General features: G+C 34.1%; 1 pseudogene; it reads right to left on the bottom strand.

Annotated features, from left to right (window-relative positions):
* Window positions 1-2,051: 2,051 nt before the first annotated feature.
* Window positions 2,052-3,547, bottom strand: LOC149534361 (cullin-1-like; annotated as a pseudogene).
* Between the last annotated feature and the right edge of the window lie 2,453 nt (window positions 3,548-6,000).

The raw sequence follows: 6,000 nt of genomic DNA, 5'->3' as shown, positions 1-6,000 counted from the left end.
GTGTGCTTGCCAAGTTGCCCCACTGAGTTGCTTCTCTAAGCCCACTCACCATGTCAGCTCACATGTTTGGCTCACAAAGCTGATTGTTCAAGTATGCTCACCATGTGGGCTCACCAAGTCACCCCACAAATTCATGTCAACAAGTCGATTGTTCAAGTATATGCTCGCCAAGTTGACTCTAAGTTTGCTCATCAAGTCACCTTGTTGAGTCACCTCAACAAGTTGACTCCTTAAGTTTGGTCACCAAGTTAGCTCTACAAGTCATCTCACCAAGTTGACTCACCATCTCATCTCACCAAGTGGGGCTCTCTATGTAGGCTCACCAATCTTCCCCACCAAGTTGCATCTCTAAGGCTGGTGATAATGTTGGTTTGCTAGGTCTATTCCCATAGTCGACTCACTAAGTCAATTGTTCAAGTATGCTCACCAAGTCGCCTCACCAAGTTGACTCTTTAAGTTTGCTCACCAAGTCTGCTCGCCATGTCAGCTCATTGAGTTAGCTCACCAAGCCACCCCTCCAAGTCACTTGAAGCAAAGAAAAAATTGGTGTCATTCAAAGTTACCATATCTGAAGGGATATAGTGGTTGAAAGTGCATATTAGATTCATGGCACTGAATATGATGGCTAGAAATTGCATATCAAACCCATGTAGGATAATATTAGTCTTTTTGTTGTAGATCGTACTTCATATCATACATTAAAGTGGTCATTTACTAGTCCCAAAGTGGTCTACATAAGCCTACAATAGCTAGCTAACATCTAGATGTGATACATGTTGATTATATGGCATTAAAACCTATGGATTGAATTGTTATAGTTTGATTTATGATTGATAATAGGTCTGTAATCTCTCTTTTTAGTCTTAGTAGTAAATAATAAACTCATATTTTTCCATATCATTTAGTTGTACATGGTTTGATTCATTGCATAGTCATTTCCTTTAATCATTTGTAATGTGTTATCATAAACAAGCATCAAAGTGAGCTCATTCTAATGAAGAGGGAACATGAATACTAGAAATATCATTAGAACCATTTTCATTGGAGCTAATAAAACAAGCACATTAAGCTCTAAACCTTGTTTGTGTTCCTCAAGTTAAATGCTTGCAAAACCAACCTTCAATAACACCATTTTCAGGCTGCATATAAATGTCCATGGCACTATCCTCACTATCCTTACCAACATAATCATTTTTCAAGGGTGGAACTTACTTTTCATTTCATCCTTGTGTGCACCTACTTGCAATAGGGTGAACAGTGACACAACATTCCTCAATAGAATAAAAGCATTGGATTACACATCCAGTGGATGCTAAGTTTTAACTTTTTATTCTTTGACTAAAATTTTGCTTCAGTACCAGTGTGACCTTTTCACACCTTCATAACCATTATTACTTCATGGCACTATCCTTACTATCCTTACCAACATAATCATTTTTTAGGTCTAAACAAGTTGAGTTTTTTGACACTTAGTCAAGTTTCCACATCTGCTATAGATGGAGCCAGAGAGGAGCTTGATTAATGCCCTCCTCTTGAGGCTCAAAACCCAAATTCGTCACAATTTACTCAGTCTTGCAAATTCCTAACTTGCAAATTTTCCTATTCAAATATTGCCAATTTTTTAAATGCAAGGTAAATACCATTCAATCAACTTTGATTACTATATTATCCATATTAAAAGCTCTGATCATTTGGAGGAAAAGAAGTGGAGCTTCAACACCTATTTATCTAGGACAAAGTACTTTCTTTTGCTTCTATCAACAATTTAACACCTTATCAGAAGAACCACAAATGACATAGCCAATACAATATTCCAAGTCTCCTCTAAGATGTTCCTGATTTCTTTAACACCAAGTGACTACCATTGGCATTGATCACCTTTTGTTACCATATTATCCATATTACAACTTCACTACTCTAAAATGATGTCTAATCAATACAAATTCAGAGCCAATACTTTAAAATGAAGTTAAATCAGTCTAGGTGTTAGAGTAGAAACATTCTGGAAAAAGATTCATGAGAAAACGTATTAGCATTAATCTTCAACTAACTCATAATTTATTGATTAGAATTGCATAACATCTATCTTTATCCACATCCTCAATCACCTTTTTTTTCTCATCCACTGGTGGGAATGGAATCTGCAATCAGGTAGAAACCAATTCCCATGTGATCTCTGCATGCATTAATTTTTGTTAAAAATAGATAGGCAAAATAGTATACAATTTGTTATATCAGAGTTCATACCTTGATTCTCCTCATCTTATTAGTGGATTTTGAATTGACTTCGAAGACATCTATTTGTGCCACAGTTTTTCTATTTGGCTCTTTATTGAGAATTTTATGTTTCACACATGAAAGAGAATGTAGCAATCTGACAATATCTTCATCAGTCAAATTCAATTGAGTCTTCACTTCTTAGTAACTTAGCCTTTTAGATGCATTGAATAGCAAGAATGATGATGCCTACGTATCATAACCATAGAGTAAGTTACACAAGGAAAAAGAAGTGAATTCCAGATATATCAAGTAAACTAACACTAACAAATGTGATGTATTCACTTTTCATATTTATGGTTTCTATAACACATCAATTTTAGTTTTCCTTTAAATAGATAGCATAAGTAGAAAATTAATCAAATTATCAATGTATGGTCATTAACAATTAATGACATTAACCATTGCTTTAACTTATCCTACCCAACTAATTCTTAACTAGAAACTGGAAGAAGAAATTTTCAATAATGATCAGTATAAAATGACCTATAATGCCATTTTATATGAATAAAGGAATCTAATTGTCAGCCAGTAATCAACCAAAAAGGAAATTACTTGGTAAGTAGTAACAACAAGTTCCATAGGCTTAGGGTAAAACTTCCCATTAATATTACAAGTACCCAAAGATTATATCCATGTAAGCTTTCTATGCTTTGTCTTTGTCTGATAGAACTGCTTGAACACCTCTATGCATCTTACCTACATTAAGTAGAAAAGGTCAAAATGTTAACTTGCTTTAGAAATTGGAAAATTTAAAAGGTATATTGTATACAAAATGGGCATACCATTTCTGCTGGCAGGTTAAGATCAAATGATTTGTAACTCGGCCAAAACCCAGTTGTAAAAACTATCACAGTCAAGTCTATGCTGGGATGTGCTTGAGAATTTTCATTAAGATAATCGTCAAAATGCCCTTGGTTCTCCTTTGCTAATGTTAAATCTGTGACCTACATACAAGCACACAGATTTTTACACAATTTACAATTAGATTAACTTCATTGATAAGAATCAAAGTGAGTTTTTTATTTATGTATGATGCAACATACCATTCCCTCCATTTTAGAAGTAAACTAACCACCACACTGTTGCTTCAGCTTTGTCAATATGCTTCTTTCATGATCATCATTTGCACCTTTATCAAACAAAAGTCTCTGTGCAAGCTTCTTCCTACAATTTTGACAAATATTAATTATATATCACAACACATAACAAGAAAAAGTCCTAAATTTTAAAATAGAATTATATGGATGAAGATTGTCATTCACGTCATGAATTCTAGATGTGTAAAGTTTTCATTCATGTCATGAATTCTAGATGTGTAAAGTTGCTATTTGTCATGTTTTATGGCCTTTGGCAGAGTCTGGGTTAATCTATACTTGATAATTCTAAACTAATACAAAAAAAGAATCTTCTCAACTATTTAATTTTATTTAGTTTTCATCTGACCAATTTACCTGTGAGATATCATTTGGTGCACTAGATTCTTGGGCAAGGCTTATAGATTCTTCACATAGGTGTGCAACCACAACTTTATAGCCTTCCTTCAAGGAAATTTTTCTATCTTCATCTGTGACCTCCACATTGAAATCTGTGCCTTATTTTTTTTGCTTGATAACGTCAATTTTCCATGTATGGTTTCATTAAACAAAACTATTTGCAACATTATATTAAAAAATTAAAAAAAAATTAAAAAAAATTCATCGCTCTACTTGCAAGTCGAGACTATAGATTCATATAGCCATGAGAGCCAAGTTTGTGTTGGCCAACCTTTTCTATTCTTGCTTTTGTAGCCACGGATGTGTCCTGTAATCTATTAACAATTTCAAACATCTTAGATTATATATTTACAAATATCAATAATTAGTGCATGATTACAATGTACTTAATACTATAATGGCATACCTCTTTTTTCCCTGTGCTGCTTCATTATCTCTATCTTCACATAGCCTTTTCTCTTTGCATCTTCTATTATTTCATTCCACTCCATCGGTGGAATCATAGGAGGATGGTCATACTTTGGGTTATCCTTAAGACCCCTTCTATATTGATCCCTCACAATCTTTATATGCTTTGCTGCTCTTTTCAAAAGTAGGCCAGTGTCAAAAATGTTTTTCCCAATTTTTTCCTCAATGGATGCAATCAACTGATTTTTTAATTCCCTAGCCTGTAAATTCCACCTTTTTAAAAACAAATAGATTGTTAGATCAATAACTTTAATATATTAAAATAAATAGAAGAAAAGAAAAATTATGTAGAAATGGCTTTAAATTATTAAAATATTTTTTATTAACCCCTCTTGAACGTGAGTTAGAGTTATGCCCTCTTTTAAGAGGTTTGGAGGCATTTTGGGCCCATTCCAAAACTTGATTTTTGCGCATTGCTTTGTTGTTCTTCAGAGGCTGCCAAACCTGTGGAGAAGGAGACCCAAGAACAAGAGTTTTCAGGTTTATAGGAAGGCTAAGGATGAGAGTTTGAAGCCATTCCATATGCATGCTCATATAGAGTTTTCCTTTGTGCTGAACAGTGCAAATTTGTGAGTTTTTGGGTGTGATTTTTGTAAGAGTTTGGTATTTTCGGTTGAGTATTTCATATCAGTTTGGGTTGCTGATGTATATCAGACTTTTAGATGTTAAAATAGAGCTGAATATATGTATTTGGTCATGATTATAATTCTGTGATAGATTATTAGTGTTTTTGTGGTGTTTTCGAGCTATTCTATGTTATTTTCGGGAGCCCGATGAGCATTGTTTTTATCCTCTATTTGGTAGCTGTTGTGTAAATGTTATAGAGATCTAGAAATGTCATTTTTTAGGCTTTTATGCTGCTGAAATTTCTATAAGAATTTTTCACTTTCATATTTATTAATAATATGTGAAGCTGTGAAGTTTTGGCACTATTTTCGACATACCCGATTTGGGGTTTATTGAGAAATTGGTAGATCTTCGAAATATTGGTTGTTTGATCTTAAAGATCTGATTAGAGATTTGAAATATCATGTAAAATTAGAGAACAAGATATTTCAGTGGTATCAGAGCTATGATCTTGCCAGCCTGATGGTTTGTAGAAGTTTGCATATCAGTTTTGACAACTACCCAAATCTTGCATGTCAAAATTTATGATTGCATGCTACTTTTAATCATTTGCATGTTAGTTCTTGGTGATTTTGGTGGTTGCATGTTGCTTCTAATCAGCCTCATGTCAAAATCTATTGTTGCATGCTACTTCTAATCATTTGCATGTTAGTTCTTGGTGAATTTAGTGGGTGCATGTTGCTTCTAATCAGCTGCATGTCAAAATCTATGGTTGCATGCTACTTCTAATCATTTTCATGTTAGTTCTTGGTGTTTGAAGAAGTTATAACCTATTGGGGTTACACTCTACTTTATCTAGAATCGACAGGTATAGTACAGAGTCTCAGAGGACAGGATCTTGGACAATTGATATCCAGAGCCAGAATAGTAAGAAGGATGGTTATTTAGACATTCGAGATAGACTTAGGAAAATAAGCCATGACATGTCTGAATAGTTGGTTGAGCACCACTGTATGACGAATGACATGTTGTCTGACCTAGCTAAGGTGGATAAGTTGACTAGATTTCTATTTGGAAAATTTTCTCATAGGGCAGATGACACAATTACCAAGAACTTGTATGAGGAGTTTGAGAAACTAGCTTATAGTTAGGCAGAGGTCTTAGATTCTACTCTGCCACAAGAGGTAGTGAG

This window comes from Cupressus sempervirens, chromosome 10, assembly GCF_028749045.1.
Source record: "Cupressus sempervirens isolate cs-2001-9-10 chromosome 10, ASM2874904v1, whole genome shotgun sequence".
Classification (NCBI taxonomy): domain Eukaryota; kingdom Viridiplantae; phylum Streptophyta; class Pinopsida; order Cupressales; family Cupressaceae; genus Cupressus; species Cupressus sempervirens.
This window is presented reverse-complemented; position numbering and strand designations above follow the sequence as displayed.